The sequence below is a fragment of the Mirounga angustirostris genome, unplaced genomic scaffold, assembly GCF_029215605.1.
Source record: "Mirounga angustirostris isolate CCGP_5_RB_7025 unplaced genomic scaffold, mMirAng1.0.hap1 SCAF_10, whole genome shotgun sequence".
NCBI classification, from domain to species: Eukaryota; Metazoa; Chordata; class Mammalia; order Carnivora; family Phocidae; genus Mirounga; species Mirounga angustirostris.
In genome coordinates this window covers 125,377,624-125,405,473 of record NW_026991718.1, presented here as the reverse complement: position 1 = coordinate 125,405,473, position 27,850 = coordinate 125,377,624, and the positions used below count along the sequence as shown (strand labels likewise).

The following is a 27,850-nucleotide window of genomic DNA, read 5'->3' as shown; positions in this document are numbered from 1 at the left end:
AAATAAAATCCAAAAATAAAATCTTTGGGGGAAAAAAAAACTTACATTTTATTTTTACCCAAGAAAGTACAAATTAGAGCTTATCTTGTCATTTGGTAAGGAGTCTTCAAATGATAAAAATCTAAATTGTTTTCAGGCTATTTTCAAGGTACCACATGGTTTTCCTTTAAACCATTTCATGAGTATTTGTTACCCACCGTGTTGTTCTTCTGTGACTTCAAAATAAACCTGGAATGTGTAAATAACACATAAACTCCACTATGTTAGGCCTGGAGAGAAGACGTACACAAAAAAAAGCTCGGGGGGGGAGAAGGGCTTTTGATAAGATCCACATAGCAAGAATTATCTTAATATTAACTGATGGAAATGTAATATGTTTTGGTTAAGATTTCAATGATAAAGAAAATAAATGTAGGGTGTTTCTTGTTGAAACAAAAACAGGTTTTAACATTCAACAGCTCATAATTTTAAGACCTCTACTAAGCCTTCACTTACTAAGAACTTTATTTGTCCTAAACTCTTGTTTAGGAAGACAATCATTGTTCTAAAGAATTCCAAGTCCATCAAGAAGTTCAAACTTTCCAAACTACTTTTTTCTGAGTATGTTAAAATGCATCTTGCAGTCCATCTAGATTTTTAGACATGTAGTGAAGGATATAAATTTCCACTAGGTGGCAAAATAATACCAGGAAAGGAGACAAAAATTCAAAATCAACGAAACTTAAATATGCAGCTTTTAAAAAATCAAAACCACATGATCGTTAACCAAGAGCTCTAGATTATGACATCACCTTTACATATGCTGTAGGTATGAATTAAATACCAACAAAATTCATTCTACCTGTAATTTTGATAGTAAAATGTAAAAGCTGAAAAGCTGAGATGTTTCCAAGAAAAGGAGAGAAAAGAACTTAACATATCTTTGATATACAGTGGCTCAATATGGGGTGCCTAAGTGGGTCAGTGGGTCGAGCGACAGACTCTTGATTTCAGCTCAGGTCATGATCTCAGGGTTGTGAGATGGAGCCCCATTCGGGCTCTGCATTCAGCAGGGAGTCGCTTGGGAGTCTCTCCCTCTCCCTCTGCCCCTGGGCCTGCATGGGCATACACACTCTCTCCCTCTCTCTAAAATAAATCAATTAAAAAAAAAAAAAATAGTGGCTCAATATTATGATTTTGAAACATACCCAGATCCCACAATGCCAGAAATACCGTATTCTTCAAAAATGACAATCTCATAAAAGACAAAATCTGTAAATATTCCAGATTAAAGAAAGCTAAAAAGAAATGACAAATGGGTATTTGATCCCATACTGGATTCTGTCCTAGATGGGGGAAGTGCTATAAAGGACATTAATGGATCAACTGACAAAATTAGAATATGGACGATAAGAATATTTTATCAATGTGAAATTTACTTGAGTTCTGTACGTGTTTATTTAAGAGGCTATCCTTTGGGCGCCTGGGTGGCTCAGTCGTTGGGCGTCTGCCTTCGGCTCAGGATATGGTTCCAGGGTCCTAGGATCGAGCCCCGCATCGGGCTCCCTGCTCAGCGGGAAGCCTGCTTCTCCCTCTCCCACTCCCCCTGTTTGTGTTCCCTCTCTCACTGTCTCTCTCTCTGTGTCAAATAAATAAATAAAATATTTTTTTAAAAAGAGGCTATCCTTATTCTTAATATTTACAGTAAATGGACCATTATATATGCAAATGACCCCCCAGTGGTGGAGGGATGGGATTTATACACATTTTAAGTGAGTGAAAAAAGGAACAGAAAGAGAAGCAAAGAAGAGGGAGAGGAAGAAGAGAGGAGAAAGGAGGGCAGCAAGATATTGACAAAGGGTGAATCTTGGCAGAAGAAAAATTTTTTAATTCTTTGTACTGTTCTTTTTCTTGCAACTTTTAAGTTTAAAATTATTTCCAAATAAAAAAGTTTTAAAGTATGTTCAGTTTTGATTTCCAATTTTCATATTTAAAAACGGTGAGTCCTTAAGTACAAAAAAATAATTTTAGCTACATCTCAATACACACCTGGTTTTATACTTGCTTCATTCACAAAGTTATTTTTAAATTGAGTGGCAAACCATCCAGTGAATAGTAACATTTCTTTACTTTAAAAATATAATCTATTCCACATCCTGAATATTATTTCCTTACTTTGATATCAAACATAAACTGAATCCCCAAAACTGAATGGCAAACTATTTGGTGAACAAATAGCATTTCTTTAATTTGAAAGACATAATTTATTCCAGAGTCTCAGTATTATTTCACCTTACTTTGCTATTAAATATTAAGCTGAATCTCCAGTACAGTTGAAGGTGCCTAGCATTTAATAAGTGGTCAATAAATGTCTTGAATAAATATTGAATAAATGGAACATTCAACTTATTAAGTCATACTTTGGAATTCCCTTCATTCTAAACTATATAATAGTTCAAACTTTTTAAATTTTTCACTTCTACACTTGATATAGGATGTCACCAAAAGGAGTTTTAAAGGCATAAATTACATCAGTAGAGAATGAAAAACCATGACAATCTCTTAGTATGGAAGAAATCAATAATCACAATTACCAGTCTAAACCAGAAAGGCATACAAGTCATTCACGTTACATCAATTTTTATGTGCATGTAGAGAAATATAAGTAGGCCAAATGTGTCCATATATACGTATGTGACTCCTTCTCTTGATTTGGCGTAACAAGAAGCTATAATGTGCATACGACTGTGTAGTCTATGTGGTACCAAATTTACTCTTTTACAGAATCCTCTGATCTCTAGTAACAAAGGTAATTATCCACAAATGTATTAACACAAAATTCTAATGTAAAACCATGGAAGTATCATTCTCTTTTTTTTTTTTTTTAAAGAACAGGTTTGCCAATTTCTTGCCTAGTTGTTACTCAGATATGAACCTTGACACCAAGTCACATTTATTGCGCAACACCTGGAAGACCACAGGACTTCCAAGAATGAATGATAAAATACCATACAACAACGAAAAAAAAATACAGCAAATGCATCTCCTAAATTTCATTAGGATAAAGAAAATGTTCAACATGAAAATGAAAACTAGTATTTCTGTGCAAAAAATAAGTTTCAGTATATACAATAACTAATACAATTATTCCTGAGCACAAATGACTATGACATACTTTACAGTTTTCTATTTATTTGGTATTAATCTTTGTTATAAACATAAAAATTGTAAATAGCATTTGTTTTATTTGCCCAGTCTGCTGCCTGCTTCTCACTGGCAGAGATGGACTCAAACTATATCTACCTGAGAGGATATATTATCTAGCTTGGTAAATTATTCTTTTTAAGGTATGAAAGGTAAATGCCTAGCATACACACATAAATCTAGACCATTTTCAGTCAGTAGTCAATAATCAGGGTGCAAGGGGAGAACGGATTACACACTAGGCCCATGAATAGATCATTCTTCCAAAAAAATTCTAAAAGAAACATAAATCAGTAACTGTACAGCTTACATTTTTATCTTAAATTACAACCCATCTAGTTTAGAGGATATATGGAGCTGGTAAAATCCATATTCAAAGGGGAAATAATATAGCACAAGAGTCTCACAGTGTCTTTGATTATAAGAACAGTCTATGAATATTAACCCCCTTCTACAGTCTGACTCCTTACAATTAAAGATCACCTACACAGTAGAGAATTAAGACCACAATATAGGGGCGCCTAGATGGCTCAGTCGTTAAGCGTCTGCCTTTGGCTCAGGTCATGATCCCAGGGTCCTGGGATCAAGCCCCGCATTGGGATCCCTGCTCTGCGGGAAGCCTGCTTCTCCCTCTCCCACTCCCCTTGCTTGTGTTCCTGCTCTTGCTATCTCTCTGTCAAATAAATAAAATCTTTAAAAAAAAAAAAAAAGACCACAATATATATCTGCCCCCCCCAAGTAATCTGTACTCTTGAAATCACCTCATAAATCCAATAATGACTTGCAGATATATTCTGAAGTTGCGAATGAAGAGACGTCCCCCAAGTGATTATAAAACTAGAGATACACCTCAACTACACTTCCAGGTAGAATACAATCCAATCACAGTTTTTTCAAGCCCATGACACCACAGTATAAAAAAAGACTAGAGGAGCACTTGGGTGGCTCAGCTGGGTAAGAATCTGCCTTTGCCTCGGGTCATGATCTCAGGGTCCTGGGATCAAGCCCCGGTCAGGCTCCCTGCTCAGTGGGGAGCCTGCTTCTCCCTCTCCCTCTACCCCTACCCCCAGCTCATGTTCACTCTAAATAAATAAATATTTTTTTAAAAAGAGAGAGAAAGAAAGAAAAGGACTAGAGTGGAGAACTTATTGAATCAGAATCCAAGGGCCCAAAATATATTCATTTCCGTGTGAACTCAGCCGTCTAGATCCTTGGGCCGTTTTACATTTTTTTTCTTTTTCTAAAAGGTTTCTACTAAAGAGTTCTGTGCTATCTACTTCAATATACTGATACAACAACGCACACTTTAAGATTACATTTAAGCAAGATATTCTATGCAATTTACTTCAAATATAGATAGTAGCAATTTAGAATAACTTTCAATGCTATCAAAATCTAATGTTACCTACTGCTATATTATTTGGAAAAATCGGATTTAAAATGAAAAAATCTTAACAGGAATTGGTTAGAATTCCTTATATAAATACTACAGGCCTTTCTATACACAACAAGCTATGGTACATGTTTAAGCTTAGACATGCTCAGAATACAAGTTAAACTGCTAAAAAATGAACATTCCTAAACTAATTCTGGCTAAAAAGCAGAAAAGAATTATACCTGCCAGCTCAAAAGTCATGAAAATGTTGGTATATGACTGAACAGCATCAACTAGCTTTCGTTTGGGTTATCTGCAGTTAATATACGAGAAAAAAATACTGATTGTGTACGACAAACTAGCCAGATGGACAAGGATGCAGGAAGTACTCCTGTCCAAAAGGAAAAGACACCAATCAACAATGCTAATGCCCATAGTGGGGGGCTGTGCATATGACTGGGGGGGGGGGGTGCCATGCGATGCCAAAATCCAAAACGGAGAGGAGATAGGTTACTCAGTAAATCTCAGATGGCACAGAGACCAACTAAAATATTTTACTTTTGGGGCGCCTGGGTGGCTCAGTCGTTAAGCGTCTGCCTTCGGCTGGGGTCATGATCCCAGGGTCCTGGGATGGAGCCCCACATCGGGCTCCCTGCTCTGCGGGAAGCCTGCTTCTCCCTCTCCCACTCCCCCTGCTTGTGTTCCCTCTCTCGCTGTGTCTCTCTGTCAAATAAATAAATAAAAGCTAAAAAAATAAAAATAAATTGAAAAATTTTTTAAAAATTAAAAATTTAAAAATAAATAAATAAAATATTTTACTTTTCCTACATTAATAAGGGAAAGGGAAGGGGATAACTTTTGTGGCCATACAGTGCTGGGCATAACATGTTCTATGTAATTTCTCACAATGACTCTCCAAAGTATGCATTACTATTCCCATTTTATAGATAAGGAAATAGCTAAGTAACTTTCCACTGGGTCACACACAGATACCAGATGGCAGAACTGGGACTCAGAACTTTATAACCAATAAAATATATATCAAATGTTCCTTGGGCATTTTATTCCTCACCAAAAATAAACCATTTATACTTTTAAATCACACCACCTCCAACCAGTTAACCAGAAAATTTCTCAACTCATCAGTAAGAACACAGAGCAGCTGTACATTCAGGGTTGGGGGGTATGCAGAGTACCAGGGATAGAGGCAAGGAGCCACTCAAACCCAGCAGGTACTAATGCTGCTATTCCCCTCAAGCTCCTAAAAACTAACCACTACTCTATAAGTCACCAGATAAACTGCCCTCTGAGGTGGTCTAATATTAACCATGATCCTTACTTCCACTTGAGATGAATAACAGTCACCGGCTAACACAGCAAGAAGAAAACTTAAGATCAGAAATGCATGAGCTATACCCTGAAAAAGTGTGTCAAGTCTTTTTAGCCTTGGGTTTTCTAAGATTAAATGCTGGGGCCAAAAACTTTGACTATCCCACTAGTAATTTAATTTCTCAGGCTTGTTTGGCTGACTTACACAAGGTATGATTAAATAATGCTAATTAGGGAGTGTTTCTGGTATGTCCTGAGAATCACAGTAACTTGAGGAAAATTTTCAAACAACAACTGTGGATTTGAAATGATTTACTGAAAACCACTTGAAGCTCTATGTAAAAGCAAAGACTGCTCAATCCAATTAGGAAAAAAAATTACCACTGGGAAAAATTATGAGACATTCATATATAAAAGCACTACCCAAAATTCAAGTTCCAAGTTGACACTCTTACTCAACACAATTTAGTATATAGTCACCACTAGTTAAAGCCTTAATCCTACAAAACTGTATTTCTAAAATATCATATTAAAGGTTTTACTTCAATCTGTGGTACAGCTCCAAGAGAACCAGCACCAGAGAGGAAAAGACTAAAGAACCGAGGGAAGTATAACCTGTGTGTGTTTAAGAGACCATGGGGTGTAGCCAGGGCGGGGTAAACATGGAACCACTATGAAAGCTTTCTCATCAACTAGATGTCTCTTCCAGTGATTGTCTCCTACTTTTGTTTTCTTTTTTTTTTTTTTTAAGATTTTATTTATTTAATTTACACAGAGAGATACAGCGAGAGAGGGAACACAAGCAGGGGGAGTGGGAGAGGGAGAAGCAGGCTTCCCGATGCAGGGCTCGATCCCAGGACCCTGGGATCATGACCTGAGCCAAAGGCAGACACCCAACCAACTGAGTCACCCAGGCACCCCTACTTTTATGTTTTAATTCAACTCTGGTAAACAGGGTAAGAGCTGAAAGGAGACAAAGACAGAAATGAGAAAGTTTCAAATAAAAACTAACTGGCAATATCCTCTTGTTTTGTTGCTGATAATCTGTTATGTCTATTTAGTAGGATCAAGTATAAACCACCTAATGCAATCCATTTTTCAATTTAATTCTATTTCAGCTCAAACATTTGCATGGCCAGAACCATTTTAGGTCCAGGAAAGAGAGATGAATGATACCATACACTGTTACGACTCTCAAGTTAGCAGAAGAAGAAAGCATAAACAATTGTAACAACATAATTTGGTAAGTGTTAAAATGAAGGCACTGCATAAAGTGTCATGGGAACACAGATGATAGGAAACCACGAGCCTACAGTTGTTTTTTAAAGAGAAAAAGCAGATGAGCAGTGTCTACAATAAACTACCTTGGTGCAGACTTATGCCAAAAATGGATTATCCTTAGGTCCTGGTCATTCTTCTCCTCAGTCTTCTTTAGTTTATAATGCCAGCAAACTTGAAAAGGGGATAGCAGAGAACACCAGAGTAAAACATCCCATTTTTAATATACAAATTAAGCCAAAAAGCATCCAAATGTAAATTAACAGCTATTTTATCCACAGGTTTCATTCTCTCTTCTCCCTTTGTATGTCTTGCCTTTTCATTCTCAATCAACAGGCTGACCCCAAAGCCCCTTCACATTTATGTTCCAGTTTAAACCTGATGAAGCTGAATTCAAACACAAACCCCCCAGAGGCTCTGCTACCAGAACTGGGCATACCAATTAGCCAAAGCAGATGTTAGTTGCAACTGGAAGCTTGTTGCCAAGAGACTTCTCAACCTCTACAGAAGCAACCGAGTTGAAGTTCACAAATACACACTGTGCAGAGGGAGTTAAGCAAGCCACTTCCATCTAAATCAAATTACTCTCCTGACAGCATACTAACTAGCTAGGTAATTCCTTATTTTAAAGGTAACACTGGATCCTACAATTTAACGCACTGAATCCCTCCACACCTGAGTTTCATTCTAAACATACCATCAGTCCATTCTTCCTCAGCACGGCCACTACCACCAGCAGCAGCCTCCCAAATGACCTATGCTAAGAGATTCTGACAAAGGATGATCACTGAATTATTTCCTGTTTAAGTCATTCCTTTTTTTTTTTTAAGATTTTATTTATTTATTTGAGAGAGAGAGAATGAAAGACAGAGAGCATGAGAAGGAGGAAGGTCAGGGGGAGAAGCAGACTCCCTGCTGAGCAGGGAGCCGGATGCGGGACTCGATCCCGGGACTCCAGGATCATGACCTGAGCCGAAGGCAGTCGCTTAACCAACTGAGCCACCCAGGCGCCCTAAGTCATTCCTTTTTAAATCTCCTAATATCTAGAATACTCCTACTCATCCTTCAAGATTACGTTCAACTGTCACCTCTGATGAAACCATTCAAACTCTCCCAATTAGAGAAAGTTTTTCCTTCTTTATCCTGATGCACTTTTCACACTTCTACTACACTGTTTTACACACTGCACTCTACTCCTGTTCTCTTTTCTGTCTCCACTTTCTACACTGTAAGCTCTAAACCATTATAAAAAAAAAAAAAAACCTCATATAAGGGGCACCTGGCTGGCTCAGTCAGAGGAGCATGCAACTCTTGATCTCGTGGTTGTGAGTTCAAAGCCCCACGCTGGGTGTAGAGATTACTTACTTATATAAACAAACAAACTTTTTTCTTAAACTTTAAAAAAAATTGTACAAGACTGTTTCATTACAAACTCCTTCCTCTTTCTTTTTTCCTGCTACTACCCACCATTCTCCCGGTTCCTTTTCCAACTCCAGCTCTCCTTTTCTTTACCATCCCCTTAGTTGTACTTTTCACCAACTCAACAATCTTCCTTAAAATACAGAGAAGATGCAAGAAGAGCCTGCAGTTTTGCTTCTTTTTGACACGTCATTTTTCACTTGAGTGTTCCCTCTCCAACAAATACAGTGGCTCCAAGCTGCCTATCAAAACAAAACCCGGGCGCCTGGGTGGCTCAGTTGGTTGGGCGGCTGCCTTCGGCTCAGGTCATGATCCTGGAGTCCCGGGATCGAGTCCCGCATCGGGCTCCCTGCTTGGCGGGAAGCCTGCTTCTCCCTCTGACCCTCCCCCCTCTCATGTGCTCTCTCTCTCTCTCTCTCTCATTCTCTCTCTCAAATAAATAAATAAAATCTTTAAATAAATAAATAAATAAATAAATAGATGTTTGCTGAGATCATGAAGAAGTTTTTAAAAGATAAGAGTAGGAGCGCCTGGGTGGCTCAGTTGGTTAAGCCTCTGCCTTCAGCTCGGGTCAAGATCCTGGAGTCCCGGGATCGAGTCCCACGTCGGGCTCCCTGCTCAGCGGGGAGTCCGCTTCTCCCTCTGACCCTCCCCCCTCTCATGGGCTCTCTCTCTCTCTCTCTCTCATTCTCTCTCTCAAATAAATAAAATCTTTAAAAAAAAAAAACTCAAACGTTTGAATCCTTCAGCTGATTTACTATGACATAATGAAAAGACAATGGGGCTTTGCTGGAATCAAACTCAAGAGCAGAATCTCAATTTCACTAAAAGGTAAACTTGTGTCACCTTTAAAAAGCCTATCACCTGTAAAATCTGGTAATAATCACACCTCACATATGCATATGTTTAATGTGAGCATGAAAAGCAATACAAAGCAAGCAACTGACAAAGGGAATAATGGTAATCCCTCAATACCAAGAACAAAGATTCAGATTTGCTCTCTGTTGAAAGACAAATAGCTACAAATATCCCATATGGCAACAAATTAAAAGGTTTCAGACAAAAAACAAATTAGCCAGGACTATTCAGGCTATTCTAAACTTACAGGTAGCTGACTGGAATTCAAAACATTCTCCCACTGAAATAGTGTGGTGAGACATAGCTAGTAGCCATTAAAACCATGAAAAGAGAACAAATTACTGTAACAGCTATCTGTCTTCTTAAGATTAAAAGACGTAAGAATAAGGAGGCATATTTTAGAAGATTTTCTAAAGAGGGTATCAACAAACCTTCAAAGGTACTACGTAAAAGCACACAGTGGTGGTTCTTTATGATCTCTTTTTACTTCTGGATTTGTGGTTTAATTTTTCCTTGATAGATGTAAATATCTCTACATCAAAACTATATCTAAGGTTTTCTCTTGGCATATAATGAAAATATAAGCAGCAGAGAAAGAGGAACAAGTGAGAAACAAAGTTTTTAGCCCCCTCGAGGTAAGTGGTAAAGCACTGGATTAAGATAAACAAGGGTTAGGGACGCCTGGGTGGCTCAGTTGGTTAAGCGACTGCCTTCGGCTCAGGTCATGATCCTGGAGTCCCGGGATCGAGTCCCACATTGGGCTCCCTGCTCAGCAGGGAGTCTGCTTCTCCCTCTGGCCTTCTTCCCTCTCATGCTCTCTGTCTCTCATTCTCTCTCTCTCAAATAATAAATAAATTAATTAAAAAAAAAAAGATAAGGGTTAGAGAAGCATGTGCAGAGCGTGGGAATAAAATCTGATACAGATTCAATAAATAGGCAATAAAGATGTAAAGGGGGGGGATGATCACAGCATGTGCCCCATTCTCTCCTAACCCATTCTTTCCATCTGCCTCAGAGAAGAAAAAATGATACTAAAAGAAATGTTGATACTTAAGAGTGGACATTAGCCACCTGGTAAAGAAAGCTGCAACAGGAAGTAGCAGCAGGCACACCATGAATGCTACAGGGAATGGGAACCGTAAGTCATGGGCAGCACTGATACTCCTGAACCGGAGTACTGCAGAGTGAAAAACTTAAAAGTAACAAGACACTCCCCCTACAGTACTGAAGGTAGCCCTGTCCACCGATATCAAATATCAAAAACATTAAGTAGCTACAGAGGGTTTACCTGTGACACTAACATTATAAAAATTAACAATGTGGAAATGAAAAGTTGATAAAGCAACTTGAATTAATTTTTCGAAGAAAAATACTGAAGGTGGAAGAGAGAGAGATGTATCAAGGGTAAAACCCATCTTAGCTAGATTTCCTTCTTTAAAAGCAATAACAAAGGAGGGGCACCTGGCGGGCTCAGTCAGAGAGCATGCGACTCGTGGTCTCGGGGTTGTGAGTTTGAGCCCCACTTTGGGTGTAGAGATGACTTAAAAATAAAAAAAATATTTAATAAAAGCAAAGACACTGGAGCAGATGTTCTCTAACGCTAGCAACACAACATGGCAAGTCTGACTCATGACTTCCTGAATGGGTCATCATCTTTACTGCAGGTTAGTCTGTAGCTCAGTCCTTGCGTGCTGTTTCCACTGCCTTTTTTCTTTTTCTGACCTCACAGCATATTACTCTTCACTGATTATAATTCCACTCCTAGCCTAAATAACTTTAAATTCAAAAGAGTCGTTTTTTAAAAATAACATTTCCATATTCCTAGAAGTTATACATCTGGTAACAGAATTTATCTCTTCAAATAAATCTTTAAGTCATTATCAATTTCAGGATGACAAAAATACAAATACTGAAGGAGAACATATATATCAAAGTAAAAAAAGAAAATAAGAAAGCACTCTTAACATCCTTTACCTGTTGAAGGTAGGGTAACACTGGTAGAAATGTTAAAAAGTACCAAAGTCTAATTGAACAAAAGCCTCAACTGCCTCCCTAAATACCCGTCAAAATATAGCTAGTATACTACTACTATGTGGAGCTAAAAATCTGTCTTCTAGATCATGATTGTAACCAGAAAAGAAATTTGCAGCAAGAAAGAATGTAAAATACTGAAGAATAGGACAAAAAGAGCATCACTTAAATAATTTAAGTAAAACATAGCTTGGTTGTTGTTTTTTTTCCTCCACTGCTTTTCAAAGGTCAGTTTCATGATTCATGATTTTAAAGAGCTTTTTGTATTTCACAAAACCAGCCTACATGTGTCTAGTAAATGAAGACTGGGGACACCTCGTTATTGTTGAAGAACATTAGAGGCAAAAATTTAATTATGAACTCCTGTAAAACCAGGCATACACCTAAATTGGTTAAAACCCAAACCCACCAGCAAACATCTGAAGAGTGGTCACTAAGCACTAGGGATGTAATATACAACAGGATGACTACAGCTAACACCGCTGTGTGATATATAGGAAAGTGGTTAAGAGAGTAGCTCCTGGGGCACCTGGGTGGCTCAGTCGGTTAAGCGTCTGCCTTCGCTCAGGTCACGATCCCAGGGTCCTGGGATGGAGCGCCTTGTCAGGCTCCCTGCTCAGCGGGGAGTCTCCTTCTCCCTCTCCCTCTGCTGCTTCCCCTGCTTGTGCTCTCTCTCTGTGTTAAATAAAATCTTTAAAAAAAACAGAGAGAGAGAGTAGCTCCTAAGAATTTTTTCTTTTCTTTTCTTTTTATTGTATCTACAGGAGAAAATGGGTGTTAGCAGAACCAACTGTACTGATCTCATAATACACGTAAATCAAACCATCTAGCTGTATACCATAAACCTATACAGTGGTGTGTGTCAATTATTTCTCAATAAAACTAGAGGGGGAAAAAAGTCTTTAACTGGTCATTCTTCAACATACTGAGTGTTGTCCACATACATAAACAAAGGAGACTGCATTCCCCATGCCATGTGCTTGGGATAAACTGCTGGCCAAAAGAGACAGAGTTTTTTGCCTTCAATAAGCTAGTGACAAGGGTCCATAATCAACAAACTAATAAATAGAGTACCACAAAATGTACTATGTGCTATGAAAGGTTCCCACTGGAAATTAATAGCTGACCTGTTAATTCAAAAGCAGGAACAACTGCGTATCAGATACGGCACACCATGTTAGACAAGTGTTCAAAGTCCTAACCTTCGGCAGTCAATCTGGATCTCACTCCTAAAAGAAAGATTCAGGGTACATGACAACTGCATGTCCTTGAAAATGGCCAAACCGTACTAGTTAGCTGTGGCCCCCTTCCTGTGTAAGGAGGTCGGAGCAGAGACAGCCCCTCCTGTGTAAGGAGGTCGGAGCAGAGACAGCCCCTCCTGTGTAAGGAGGTCGGAGCAGAGACAGTCCCTCCTGTGTAAGGAGGTCGGAGCAGGGACAGCTACAGCAGAATTCCGATGTGCATCAAAACAACCAGTATACACAAGCAGGGTGAAAGGCTTAGGTCAAATGCCTCTGGAGTTCCAACCAAATTCACTACATCAGTGATCTCAACCGTTTCGATACCGGGATTCCTTTACCTCTTAAAAACTGGGAACGCCAAACAGCCTTTGTTATGTGGGTTATACCTATCAATAGCTACCATATTCAAAATTAACCTTATAAATATTTGAAATATTAATTCATTTTAAAACAAGCGCATTGTGTTAACAATTTCACAATTTTATGGAAAACAAATTTTCTGAAACAAAACAGAGAGGTGGTATTGTTTCTACATTTTTACAAATCTTATGTCTGACTTAAAGAAGATACCTGGATTTGCTTATCTACTTCTCCATTCAGTATGTTGCAATATGTTAATGTGACAAAAACATGAAGAAAATCCAGCCTCAGAGACATGTACTTATTTTTAAAAAGGACTATCGCAATAGCCTTTTGCAAACTGTAGATAATTTTCCTTGGTATTATGCTAAAACTCAACAAGCAGTAAGTACTTTCTTAAAGGTTAGTTGCAAAGTGAAATCTGAAACTACTGATCAACTTTCATGCTATTACATTAAAATATACTCCCCTAGCTTACACTCTGAGCAAATCTTCTACCCATGAATGATTTTGTAACATCAAACATTGTCATTTTAACGTATCAGTTCACTGATCAAGCAGATTTTAAAATACTGATATATTTCATGATACAATATCAAAAACTCCGTATTAATATCACCATGCATCTCATCTTGAAAGTCTTTAAGTACTGAGAAGCGGTTACACTCATGGTGGCAGATTCAAATTTAGCAACATTACAATTTTCACTTGAGAACTCAAATTTTATCACTGTCAACAAATACCAACAGAGGTTTTCCTTGAAGTAATAGGTTCATCTTGCTCGGTTTCAAGAAACTATCTGTGAAATGCTCAGGTTTCAATAACCAGAGCTTGCTGGCTGTTCTTTCAAGTAAAAATGGTATTCCATGAAAAAAGTGGCTAGTTCAGTACCCAAACCAATCACACAAGGGCCCTTCCCCAGGATAACCATGGTAGGCAGAGCGCTTTCTGCATATTTTCCATTCTCACTAGACAGAATTTTTTAAAGTACAGTACTCAAGAGTCAAGATTTAATGAAATGAGCAAATTTTGCTGCCTCATGCAGGACAATCCTAAGTGAGAAATGCTGCTTTGTTTGTTTCCTTTAACTCCAAGTGCGGGAAAGTAAAGTATATAATGACCACTAGGATAGTCTGTAGCAGTACTGCCTTGACTGAAGCTAAGGTGCCAGTAGTTTTCGGGACCACTGTATCTGCATCAGTGCAAACATCAAAAGAATGAAAATGGTAAATAATGGGTTATTGTGAAAATAGTTTTAACTGTGTGGACTCTGTAAGAGTTCTCAGGGACTCCCAGAGGACCATGAACCACACTTCTGAGAACCACTGTACTAAGATTAAGATTGGGATTGAAGGTCTGAAACTGGTATGGCTTCTCCAAGATCCTCTTCACATTCATATAATAAATATTTCAGTATCTACTATCTGCAAGCCTATATAAATAAGCCAGGTTGTAAAATCAAAAGAACAGGACTTCCTGACTACATCAAAATAAAAAGCTTCTGCACACCAAAGGAAATGAAGCAATCAACAAAACCAGAGACAACGTACTGAAAAGGAGAAGATATCTGCAAAGGACGTATCTGATAAAGGGTTAGTATCCAAAATATATAAAGAACTTAACTCAAAATGAAAAACAAATAACCCAATTAAAAAATGGGCAGAAGACATGAACAGACATATCTCCAAAGAAGACCTAAACATGGCCAACAGACACATGAACAGATGCTCAACGTCAATCATCATCAGGGAAAAGCAACTCAAACCACAATGGAGATCACCTCACACCTGTCAGAATGGCTAAAATCAAAAACACAAGAAACAAGTGTTGGTGAGGATGTGGGAAAAAAGGAACCCTAGTGCACTGTTGATGGGAATGCAAACTGGTGCAGCCACTGTGGAAGAACAGTATGGAGGTTCCTCAAAAAGTTAAAAACTAACTACCATACCATATGATCCACTAATTGCACTTCTGGGTAATTTACCCATAAAAATAAAAGAACACTAATTCACAAGGTTACATGCACCCCTATGTTTATTGCAGCATTATTTACAACAGCCAAATTACAGAAGCAGCCCAAGTGTCCATCAATAAATGAATGGATAAAGACGACGTGGGGTGTGTGTATGTGTACGACGAAATACTATTCAGCCATAAAAAAGAATGAAATCTTGGGGCGCCTGCGTGGCTCAGTCAGTTAGACGTCCGACTCGGTTTCAGCTCAGGTCATGATCTCAAGGTTGTGGGATCAAGCCCCACACTGGGCTTCACACTCGGCACACAGTCTGCCTGAGATTCTCTCCCTCCTTCTCCCTCTGCACCACCCCCCACTCGCTCTTGCACTCTCTCTAAAATAAGTAAATGAAATCTTAAAAAAAAAAAAATTACATCTTGCCATTTGCAACAACATGGATGGAGCTAGAGAGCATAATTCTAAGCGAAATAAGTCAGAGAAAGACAAATACCATATGATTTCACTCATATGTGGAATTTAAGAAACAAAACAAATGGACAAAGGAAAGCAAAGAGAGAGAAAGAGAGAGAAACCAAGAAACCAAAGGGGAGGTGGGTAGGGGGGTGGGTGAAATAGGTGATGGGATTAAGAGTACACTTATCACGATGAGCACTGACCCGTGTACAGAATTGTTGAATCACCATATTGTACATCTGAAACTAACATAACACTTACGTTAACTATGCTGGAATTAAAATTTAAAAATTAATAAAAAATTTTTTTAAAGTACAGGACTTTCTGATAAGATGACATCATGGACTACTGCTCTCAACCAACCACTCTTCCCCTCTGCTCTAAATATAATAATGACAAATAAAGTACGTATTTTTTATTAATTTTGGAAGACACAGAAATGCTCAAACATAACAAATATGTCTGTGGACCAAAACACAGAGCAAACATACAGTAATGAATTGATGACTCCATGAACCCACTGAATTTCAGGACCAGAAAGTAGCAACTGCTTTTTAAGGAAATCCAATCATGCACAAGATAACAGGACCAAAAGCAAGGCTCATAGGTAAAAACCAAACCAAAAATTGCTGAAAAGAAGGTGAAGAGAAGCTATGATCATCAATAACAAGTTACTGATCACATCATACTACAACCTGCAGTGTAGACGAATCATCATCTCTCTAATATTGCAAGAATATTTCAGACTGGAGTCCTGGACCTAGACTAAAGGTAGAGTGGATATGGGAGAAGGCAACAAAAACAGAGCTAGGGGTACCAAGCCAGGGAGAAGGGGTCACATGGAGAGCACCAAATGAACAAAAGGAAAACTAAATTTCCCATTTAAGATGCAAATTGTAAATGAAAATTCCCAAGTGTATGTGAAAACAGAACTAAGAAAGTTGACCAAGAAATTCATCAATACTGGAAGATGAATTCACCACCCAATAAAATGAAATCTTTAAGTAAGTTTAAAACAAATGCTTATGATCCTTAAGAGATAAAAATTTGACAGCCATGAAAAAAATAAATGAAAACAATAAATCGTTATGAAAAGACTGGATTACAAACCTTCATAAAATATAAAGTATAAAAAGAGAGATAGTATCACCCATTATGCGAGCACCAAATATCCTAACTTAGCACGGGATGCTTAAATCCATATCTGAAAACTCTAAATAAAGAATTAATTCCTAAACACACACAACACAACACAACACACACACACACACACACAAACACAATCAGTGAAGTGGATAAGAAAACTGATGAATTCAAATCGAACGCAGCACAGTGAAATAAAAGGAAAAGACTTCAGAGCTGATCTAAGCCCCAGCATAGTATCACCAAATTTAAGTCTCTGAAGCTCTTTCTTATTCTCTAAAATGGACATACCAGTCTTTTTTTTTTTTTTTTTTTTTTAAGAGAGGCAGAGGGGTGAGAGAGAGGCAGAGGGAGAGGAAATCTTAAGCAGGCACCATGCCCACCACCGAGCCCTATATGATCATGATCTGCGCCAAAATCTACAGTCAGACACTTACCCGAATGAGCCACCCAGGCGCCCCAGGACATAATACATCTTTACAAGGCTGCTGAAATAATTAAAACCATAGACCAAAACAAAGCTTATCTGAGCACATGGAAGTCTTAACAAATGGCTCCCTAAAGAATCTCATGATTTACAGATAGAACCAAGGTTATTAAAAAAAACAGAATTTTGCCTCTGTGATTATAAAGTAACTACATTTACAACCCACATGAATTCAGGAAATGTACTGGTTTTCTAATTCCCACACTGGCTGAAGAACTTTTGCAAACTGCCTAAACCTTGGTACCTAGGAGGGGATTATAAAGAGATGTCTTTTGGAAAGTACTAAATTCTCAAAGATACTAATATCTACAAATAAAGTTTTGGTAGTAGTTTTAAACTGTTCTTATGGAAACATTTCAAGTATTTTCTTTATTTTTTCAAAGACTTTATTTTTAAGTGATCTCTATATTCAACGTGGGGCTCAAATTCATGACCCCGAGATCAAGAGCCACATGATCTACTAAGTGAGCCAGCTAGGCGTCCCTCAAGTATTTTCTTTAAAACTCTCTAATATGGTGCATTTCTGTATGAAAAGAATCTGTAGAAACAGTAAGGGCACTTAGGTCACAAGTGATTAAGGATGATTTCTTTGAAAACTCTTGTTAAAATTCATAATTGCTTTGCATTTTTTTAAAATGTAAAGACACTGGCAATTTAACTAGTCTAAATTTAAAATTCTTTTTACTATTTATCACTCTTAATAAAATGACTTCCTGGGCGCCTGGGTGGCTCAGTCATTAACTGTCTGCCTTCGGCTCAGGTCATGATCCCGGGGTCCCAGGATCGAGTCCCACATCGGGCTCCCTGCTCAGCAGGAAGCCTGCTTCTCCCTCTCCCACTCCCCCTGCTTGTGTTCCTGCTCTCACTATCTCTCTCTGTCAAATAAATAAAATCTTTAAAAAAAATAAAAAATAAAAAATAAAATAAAATAAATAAATAAATAAAATGACTGCCTTATTAACTGCCAAAAGGAAAATGGGGGGAAAAATGGAACTCAGCCTTCTTATATTTCAAATTCAGGCAGAGCTTTTTAAGTAATAAAACGTCCAGAATTTACATGGTACCTTCATACCACAAAACAGGCTTATCAAAAGCCCAAGTAAAAACTCACATACACACAAAAAATTAAGTTTCAACTTATTACCCAGGACCTAGGTATCAAAGGCCTTATACTATTCAATCACATCTGGAAACGAAAAGACAGTAGGATTACAGCTATGCATGGCCAATTTATCTGCAGAAGTCAAAGCATGTCTCCTATTACCTTGCAGCAAGTCAGTGTGATCTGCGTATCAATATATTGAAGGGCTGCAGTGTCTGAAACCCATACCAACCATTTAAAGGTGTTATTTTAATTAACAAGTTTGCCAACACATTATGAATTTTGCAGTTTTATTTTAGAATTCTTTTTATTATCACAATCTATCTTTAAAGAAAATTTTAAAAGGCTAAGAACAAAGACTAAAAATCACGCAATCCCAATTTATTTATGTCACCCTCCAGTAAAATAACTAGCTCCATAAAAATCTTTTCAAACAGAAGAGCAATATACCATTGATAAGAAAAAAAATAATTTCTATAATCCAGTTTTCTACATTAGGGCCAAATTTTATAGTAGGGGAATGAAAGAAATGCCAAATAACACATTACATAACAAGACTGCTACCCTGAATACAAGCAGGTACATTTTCACTCGTAATAATTTTAAAGTATGAAAGATAAAATTCTGTGGAAGTGAATTAAATATCCTACACTGCTGATCTTTAGATGTTTGTGTACTCACACAGAGTAAGTTTAACGTTGAAGCTCATTAAAGACTGAAATTTGGTTTCATTGATACATGATGAAAAATGTATTTAAATCTTAGGAACATATGTTGAGCATGTGTGCACATGCAAAGCTTTCAAAGTTACTTTAAAATGTGAAAATGAGTAAGGCTCCTGTTATCCTTGATAAATGTCAGCTGCCATACACTCATGTCCAATACACATTATTTTTCACAAAGCAGAGTCCCAGAAAAGGCAATTCTGAATCCAGCAGCTGCATGTAATGGTTATACATACCAAATTCTACTCAAGGTCAGAAGTTTAGAGGTTTTCAGTATCAACTTCAAAATAACGCAGGCTTTATATGTTAAATATTACACAGATTCAAAAACATTCTTATCAAAACAGGTTTTGGAAACAAAGACAGAATCATAAGAAAGTAATTACTCTGAGAGTTTGGCATATGATAGGGCCATTTATAACAGTGGTATAAAATGGACTATTTGTATAGCAGTTCACTTTCTAGATCGCTGAGCTGATATTTACACCAATTATATTTCTTAATTAAGTTACAAAATTAAGTACTACATGAGCTATGTTATTACCAATGTGACAAATTTTTTTATGTCTATATTTTCCAAAAATCCAATAAAACTGCCCTTTTTTATGAGACTTGACTATGAACAACTACTAAAACCTTATCTCCATCCATTTTCATCAAGAACAAAAAAACAGTGACTGAATTTAGTGCGGTTCAGTTTGTTGTTCAAGTCAAAGATGGATCTTAAAATTTTAACAATTTTCTCTACATATTCTGAAAGCCTCATCTAAAGCAAACCAGCTTAACATTCAGTCTTTGGCTTTAATACAACTATTGGAGCGCCTGGGTGGCTCAGTCAGTTAAACGTCTGCCTTTGGCTCAGGTCATGATCCCAAAGTCCTGGTATCAAGTCCCACATCAGGCTCCCTGCCTGCTTCTCCCTCTGCCTGCCATTTCCCCTGCTTGTGCTCTCTCCCTCTCTCTCTCTCTGACAAATAAATAAAGTGTAAAAAAAAAGGGCATCTCTGTATAGTATGGAACCTACACTCAAAAAAGTTTCTTTTTAAAGTAAGTTGTTTGATCAACATTAAATTTAAATGCTTAAGCTTTTTTTTTTTTAAGATTATTTATTTATTTATTTATTAGAGAGAGAGAGAGAGAGAGAGAACCAGTGGGGGTGGAAGGGCAGAGGGAGAGGAAGAAGCAGTCTCCCCACTGAGCAGGGAGCCTGACATGGGGCTGGATCCCAGGACCCTAAGATCATGACCTGAGCCAAAGGCAGATGTTTAACCAACTGAGCCACCCAGGCACGCCTAAAATGTTTAAGCTTTTAATATTCTCCTACATATCATCATATAATCTCCACAGTTTAAATACTCCTTCCCCAGAAGGAGCCTCTTAAAAGTAAAAAACCTAAAGAAAAAATAAAAAGGGGGTAAGGGACTAAGTGTGGTCAGATTATCTAAAGTAAAATAACTTTGGTTTTTCCGCTTATAACCATAGCACTTCATCAGCCCTAAAACAGCAGATCCACCAAAATTATGGCTTTCTGTGTACTTCTTTATTTATTTTTTTTTTTAAGATTTTATTTATTTATTTGACAGAGAGAGAGGCACAGCGAGAGAGGGAACACAAGCAGGGGGAGTGGGAGAGGGAGAAGCAGGCTTCCCGCCGAGCAGGGAGCCTGATGCGGGGCTCGATCCCAGGACCCTGGGACCGTGACCTGAGCCGAAGGCAGATGCTTAATGACTGAGCCACCCAGGCGCCCCACTGGGTACTTTTTTAAATGGATGTTACACACTTAAGAGCAAAATTTCCAGATGTACTACTATAAGATGCCCATAAGCACCTTATAAACACTTAACGGACAAATAGAAAAGTGCAGATAGGTCTGGGTATGACTTTGAATTAATTTTTTTTATTAACATATAATGAATTAATTTTTAAGAAAGTCTTTGACATGGGTCCCTGGGTGGCTCAGTCGTTTGAGCATCCGACTCTTGGTTTTGGCTCAAGTCAAGACCTCAGGGTCCTGGGACTGAGCCTCGCATCCGGCTCCACGCTCAGCAAGGAGTCGGCCTGAGAATTCATTCTCTCTCTCTCTCTCTCTCCCTCCTCCCCCCACTCACGCACTCTCTCTCTCTCTAAAATAAATAATTTTTTAAAAGTCTCTGACATATATTTTCTTGATACATGAAAAAGATATGGTGCTGGAATTAACATAAGCCCTATAATTAGAGGCTGACTACTATAACAAAGACAGAATAAGGTTTTAGAAAACCTTGAGGTTTCAATTAATGTGTTGTTTTTGAAACCCAGAAATGTTTGGGATAGATAGCAAACCTTCTGAGGTCAGTGCCGTGAGAAAAGTAACAATATTTTTCCAGAAAATTCCTTTATGGCGGCACAGAGATCTTACATTCTATGTATCAGGTATATTCTTTCACAGCTTCATACAGATATAATTCATATACCATACACTTGCAGTATCCAATCAATGCCTTTTAATATATTCAGAGTTGTACAATCATCACCACAATTAATTTTAGAACGTTTTCATTATCCCAAAAAAGAAGCCCAGTACTCCTTACTGTTCTCTCCCCTAATCCCATTTTCCCCCACTTCACACCACCTCTCCCCCACCCCAGGGAGACCACTAATCTACTTTGTCTCTAATGATTCATCTATTTTGGAAAATTCATACAAATGGAATCATACAGTATCTAGTCCTTTGTGACTGGCTTCTTTCACTTCATATAATCCTTTCAAATTCATCCATGTTATAGCATATATCAGTAGTTCATCTCTTTTTATTTGTGAATACTTAACTGTATGGAACTATCATTTTATTTATTCATCAGCTGATGGATATTTAAGTTGTTTCCTTTTTTTGGCTATTATAAATAATGTTGCTATGAACATATATCAAGTTTTTATGTGGTCACTTATATTCTTAAATGAGAAATCATGAGCGCAGGTAAGTGAAAGCAGATTTTGATGATATATCCAAAGAAACCTCTAAAATTTGCTAGTAAACAGGAAAAAAGCCAGATTCTTTAAAAACATTAAAAAAAAATTGGAAACCAATTGTGGGATTTTAATTATGATTAATATACTAAGCACTCTAATGGAAAAAGTGGACAGCAAGCAAGAACAGATGGGTAATGTAAGCAGAGAGATGGAAACTGAGAAAGCAGCAAATGGGAATATTAGAAATCAAAAACACTAACAGAAATGAATGCCTTTGATGGGCTCATCAGCTGACGGGACACAGCTGAGGAAGAAAAAAATAAAATTAGTGAGCTTAAAGATCAATACAAGCTTCCAAAACTGAAAGGCAAAAAGAGAAAAAAAGAAAAAGAACAGAATTATCCAAGGATGGTGGAAAATTACAAAAAGTACATTATATACATAACGGGAATACCATATATATGAAATTCAGAAAAGGCAAAACTAACGACTTAAAGCAGACCAGGGGCTGCCAGCTATCTCAGTGGAGGGGACTGACTGCACAGAAGGACAAAAGAACTTCAGAGGATGGTGGGAGTGTTTTATATCATGATTGTGGTAATGGTTACATTTGTCAAAACTCGGCAAATTATAAATGTAAGGCTGGTGAATTTTACTGAATGTAAACTATACTTAAAGTTATGTAAGGAAAATAGCAGCGCATATTGCTAATCCTGTGATAAATAATAAATGACTGGTATAAGATAAAATAAATTAGCTAATAAAAGAGGGCTATTTCAGTAAGAAAATTTACTTTTTCTAAAGAAGTTCTACAGGAAAAGCAAATTTAGTACATGGGCAGTTAAAGTCAAGTTTATATTTAAAAACTTTAACAAATTTATTTGTTAAATATTAAATAAATATTTAAATAAATTTTTAAATAAATATTTAAATAAATTTAAATTAAAAATATTTAAAAAATAATCTTGCAACAAAATACACAAAAATGAAATTGAAATTTCATTTATGGGGTGCCTGAGTGGCTCAGTCATTAAGCGTCTGCCTTCGGCTCAGGTCATTAACCCAGGGTCCTGGGATCGAGCCCCGCATCGGGCTCCCTGCTCCGCAGGAAGCCTGCTACTCCCTCTCCCACTCCCCCTGCTTGTGTTCCCTCTCTCATTGTCTCTCTCTGTCAAATAAATAAATAAAATCTTTAAAAAAAAAAAAAGAAATTTCATTCATACATCAAAAACCAGAGGACACTAATGACCATCCATCCCAAATTTAAAAAATAAAGCCATACAAAACAATACAATATAGTAGTAGCAAAAATAAATTATACACAACATGGGTGAATATTACAAGCAATCAAAGGTTTTTTTAAAAAGCAAGTACAGGGGCGCCTGGGGCAAGCAAGGAGCCCGATGCGGGACTCGATCCCGGGACTCCAGCATCATGACCTGAGCCGAAGGCAGTCGCTTAACCAACTGAGCCACCCAGGCGCCCTAACTTAACATTTTTAACTTAACATTAGTGTTTTTTAATTTAGCATTAAAATTATGCAATATTTTATATAAACAGGAGTATATATTATATGTGCTACGAAGTGAACTTCAGAAAACACCTATGAACCCACTACTTAAGAACTGGAAAGTTGCTAGGTATACCAGCTTCCCTGTGTGTTTCTCCATCTTACTCTTCCTTCTGCTTCTGTCCCAGAAGTAACAGATATCGTAATTTATTTGCTAAAAACTTAAAAAAAAAAAAAAAACCACACGTGTGTATTCTTGAACCATGTTTAGTTTTTCTTTCTAGCTTTACAAAAATGAGTGTAATGGACTTGCTTTTTATTTTACTTTTGAAAGATTTATTTATTTGTTTGTTTGTTTATTAGAGGGTGCGCTGGGGAGAGGGACAGAGGGAGAGAGAAATCTCTAGTCGACTTCTCCCTGAACTTGGAGCCTGACTTGGGACTCCATCCTATGACTCCAAAACCACGACCCCAGCCGAAATCAACAGTTGCCTGCTCAACTAACTGAGCTACCCAGGTGCCTCTAATGTACTTGCTTTTTATTTTTTTATTTTTTTTATTTTTTATTTTTTTATTTTTTTTATTTTTTATTTTTTTATTTTTTTATTTGTTTGAGAGAGAGAGAGACACAGGGAGAGAGGGAACACAAGCAGGGGGGGTGAAAGAGGGAAAAGCAGGCTTCCCGCGGAGCAGGGAGCCCGATGCGGGACCCGATCCCAGGACCCTGGGATCATGACCTGAGCCAAAGGCAGACACTTAACGACTGAGCCACCTACGTGCCCCAGCTACTAATACCTTTTTAGTATCAAATTCTCTAGAAGGTTATGACAGAACTTTTTAGAAACTAAAATGTTAGTAAAATGTGATATAAAGGCACTTATTAATTATCCTGACCTTGGCAATATATTTTCATTCCTTTATCCAACTACATAGTGGTCTCATTTTAATTAAGATGACACAAAAACTGGTTTAAGAAATTTTCATGTAAAAAAGACTGGTAAGAGACTGTACTTCAACGAGTTAATTTCCAAGGCCATGAATGATATCATAAGATGAGAGTCTAAAAACTCATGATTTTAAAACTTCTGTGGTTAAAGATGAATTTCTGTTGAATAACCATAGACATATCTTCACTGCTGGGGAATGTCATCTAAAAGATTAGTTCTTAAGGTATTACTGAATTCAGTGATACTTAAATTCTTCCACTGAAAATCATTTCTTAAAGCAAAGAAGAACTTAAACATTGTAAAATTGCAGAAAATGAATGAAGATCCCCTACCACCACCCCTACTCCTATACATAGCAGCATGAACATTTAACAAGATAGCAACTTACTACAAGATAAAAGTTCACAAATTACAGAAAGAAAATGGTCTGACATTTGCAAAGAATCAAGATTTAGGTTCTAATTCAATGGCACCACAAATTAGTTATACAACTTTGATAAAGCCATTAGTTTATCTTAAGCCCCTTTCTACCGTGGGCTCTAAGATGAGACAAAAAGCATTTTATTTTTGAATATTACTCAGATTGGAAATGACAGAAAAAAGTAACTGAGCCTAACGGAAAGAAAAGAATTGCAGAAAAACGGACAGAGCCTTAAGTATATGCAAGAAATATCAAATGATCTAACAAACAGTATTTGGAGTCAGAGAAATCAGGATGAAGGAGGAAAAGAACAAAATACTTGAGGTAATAATGGGCAAAACTTCCCCAAACTTAATGAAAACACCAATCTATACATTGAAGGAACTCAAAGAATCCCAAGGAAAACAAACACAAAGAAATTAGACCTGAGTACAGCAGAGTCAAACTGTTTAAAAACAAAAAGAGAAAATCTTGAAAGCAGCCATAAGAAAAAGGATCATACATACAGAGGAACAAGGATAAAAGTTATCTTTTCAGAAACAACAAAGCAATGGAACAATATCTTCAAAGCGCTGAACTACTTTCCAGTGGTGACTATCTCCTCATGAGAACATGCCCCTTACTAAGGGCTTCCTCCATCCCAGGGAAGACGAGAGAAGCAGCACCTGGTGTGGAGCCCCAATTCCTACTTCATGGAAGTGCAGTGCCCAGAATGCTTATGAAATCACCAACATCCTCAGCCATGCATTAACAGTAGTTCTGCGTGCTGGCTATTTCACTGTCCTTTGCCAACCAGCCTACAAGAGGAAAAGCAAGGCTTACAGAAGGATGCACTTTCAGGGAGGCCTGGGTGGCTCAGTCGTTAAACGTCTGCCTTCGGCTCAGGTCATGGTCCCAGGGTCCTGGGATTGAGCCCCACATCGGGCTCCCTGCTCAGCAGGAAGTCTGCTTCTCCCTCTCCCATTCCCCCTGCTTGTGTTCCCTCTCTCGCTGTGTCTCTCTCCCTTTGTAAAATAAATAAATAAAATCTTTAAAAAATAATAATAAAAATTAAAAAATAATTTAAAAAATGCTCAGGGGCGCCTGGGTGGCTGAGTCAGTTGAGCATCCAACTCTTGGTTTTGGTTCAGTGGTGATCTCATGGGCCGTGAGCCTGAGCCCCACATCAGGCTCCACGTTCAGCAGGAAGTCAGCTTCAAGATTCTCTCCCTCAGCCCCTCCCAACCCCGGCCCCTAATCACACACTCGCGTACTCTCTAAAATAAATATTTTTGGGGGGCGCCTGGGTGGCTCAGTCATTGGGCATCTGCCTTCAGCTTGGGTCATGGTCCCGGGGTCCTGGGATTGAGCCCTGCATCAGGTTCCCTGCTCAGTAGGGAGCCTGCTTCTCCCTCTCCCTCTGCCTGCCTCTCTGCCTACTGTTCTTTCTCTGTCTCTCTGTCAAATAAATAAAATGTTTAAAAAAATAAATATTTTTTTAAATGCTCAAAGATTTTATGGTTCCCTGTACCCCTGAAACAAATAATACATTGTGTTAATTAAAAAAAGAAGATTTTTATGGTTAACACGTATTTTGGCACCTATGCTAAAAAAAAATTTTTTTAAAAAAAAACTGTAAATCGGGGGCACCCGCGTGGCTCAGTCGTTAAGCGTCTGCCTTAGGCTCAGGTCATGATCCCAGGGTCCTCGGATCGAGCCCCGCATCAGGCTCCCTGAGGCTCAGCGGGAAGCCTGCTTCTCCCTCTCCCACTCCCCATGTTTGTGTTCCCTCTCTCGCTGTGTCTCTCTCTGTCAAATAAATAAAATCTTTTCAAAAAAAAAAAACAAAACTGTAAATCGGCCAATACATGAGAAGAGCCTTTTTTTTTTTTTTTAATAAACTCAAGAATCCAATTGTGGGACTTCTCTTCAATCAGAGAAAGTAACAAACGCTATCCTACAGTGAACAGGACAAATTATAACAAACTACATTCAGGTATCAGAGAACAGGCAGTGAAAAATTGTGGTCCGTGAGATACAGGAAACATCTGAGGCAACAACAAGAATCCTACCACTACCCAGGCTTTTCTGCCAGAAAGCAATTTCCACATCACAGCACAGGGATAAGGAACCCAAAAAGAGCCCAGCAATCTTGAATTGACAAGATAATGACCACAGTTTAAGACGTCCCAGCTAGCTAGATTTTGCAGGGCAGTTTCTCAGAGTGATTAAAAAACTACAGGAATTGACAAACTGATTCTGAAATTTGTATCAAAATGCAAAAGCCCTAGATTAGCCAAAGCAATCATGACAAGGAAAAAGGTTGAAAAATTCACATTACTTACTCTCAAACCTTACTATAAAAGCTATAGTAATCAGGACAATGTATGTGGGCATAAGACTGATATATAGGGGCGCCTGGGTGGCTCAGTTGGTTAAACGACTGCCTTCGGCTCAGGTCATGATCCTGGAGTCCCGGGATGGAGTCCCGCATCGGGCTCCCTGCTCGGCAGGGAGTCTGCTTCTCCCTCTGACCCTCCTCCCTCTCATGCTCTGTCTCTCATTCTCTCTGTCTCAAATAAATAAATAAAATCTTTAAAAAAAAAAAAAAAAAGACTGATATATAAATCAATGGAAGAGAAAAAAGACCAGAAAGAGATTCTGTTGTACACAGTCAGTTGATTAAGTTAGCAAGACAATGCAACGGAAAAAGGAGAGTCTTTTCAATAGATAGCTCTGGAACAGAATATCCACATTTTAAAAACTGATCCTCAATCCTTTCTTCACATCATACACAAAAATTAAATCAAAGTGGATCAGAGACCTAAATATCAGTCAGAAGTATAAAACTTCTATAAGAAAACACAGGAGAAGAGCTTCATAACCTACAACAGGCAAAGATCTCTTAGTACGTAAAAAAAGCACTAACCACAAAAGAAAAAATTGGTAAGTTGTACTTGAAAATTCAAAATGCCTATTCTTCAAAAAAAAAAGTTAAAATAAAAGGGAGGGAAAAAAAAGAAAGTACTCTTAAAATGTATCTGAGAACAATCAGTAGACAGAATATATACTTTTTAAAAACTCC

The 27,850-nt window shown here is 37.8% G+C and overlaps 1 protein-coding gene across 9 annotated transcripts in view; it reads right to left on the bottom strand.

Moving 5' to 3' along the window:
- Window positions 1-27,850, bottom strand: part of NCOA3 (nuclear receptor coactivator 3) — a 131,344-nt gene that overhangs the window by 29,096 nt on the left and 74,398 nt on the right. The window contains exon 3 of one of the 9 annotated variants that reach the window (XM_045885905.3): window positions 7,252-7,339. The exons of the other annotated variants lie outside the window; for them this stretch is intronic. The gene's annotated coding sequence lies outside the window, so the exon portion shown is untranslated. The remainder of the gene's footprint in view (window positions 1-7,251; window positions 7,340-27,850) is intronic. 9 annotated transcript variants of the gene reach the window in all.